We start from the raw sequence: 437 nt of genomic DNA, 5'->3' as shown, positions 1-437 counted from the left end.
TCTATCTGTCTATCTGTCTGTCTGTCTGTCTGTCTTTGCATTTGTCTTTCTATCCATCTATTAGTCTGTCTGTCTTATCTGTCCGTCCATCTATCTATCTATCTATCTATCTATGTATCTATCTGTCTGTCTGTCTGTCTGTCTGTCATTACATTTGTCTGTCTGTCTTTCTATCTATCTATCTGTCTATCTGTCTGTCTGTCTGTCTATCTTTGCATTTGTCTTTCTATCCATCTATTAGTCTGTCTGTCTTATCTGTCCGTCTGTCTATCTATCTATCTATCTATCTATCTATCTATCTGTCTGTCTGTCTGTCATTACATTTGTCTATCTGTCTTTTTATCTATCTATCTGTCTATCTGTCTATCTGTCTGTCTGTCTGTCTGTCATTACATTTGTCTGTCTGTCTTTCTATCTATCTATCTATCTATCCGTCT

The sequence above is a fragment of the Sinocyclocheilus rhinocerous genome, unplaced genomic scaffold (genome assembly GCF_001515625.1).
Source record: "Sinocyclocheilus rhinocerous isolate Xijiao unplaced genomic scaffold, SAMN03320098_v1.1 scaffold360, whole genome shotgun sequence".
Lineage (NCBI taxonomy): Eukaryota > Metazoa > Chordata > Actinopteri > Cypriniformes > Cyprinidae > Sinocyclocheilus > Sinocyclocheilus rhinocerous.
This window is presented reverse-complemented; position numbering follows the sequence as displayed.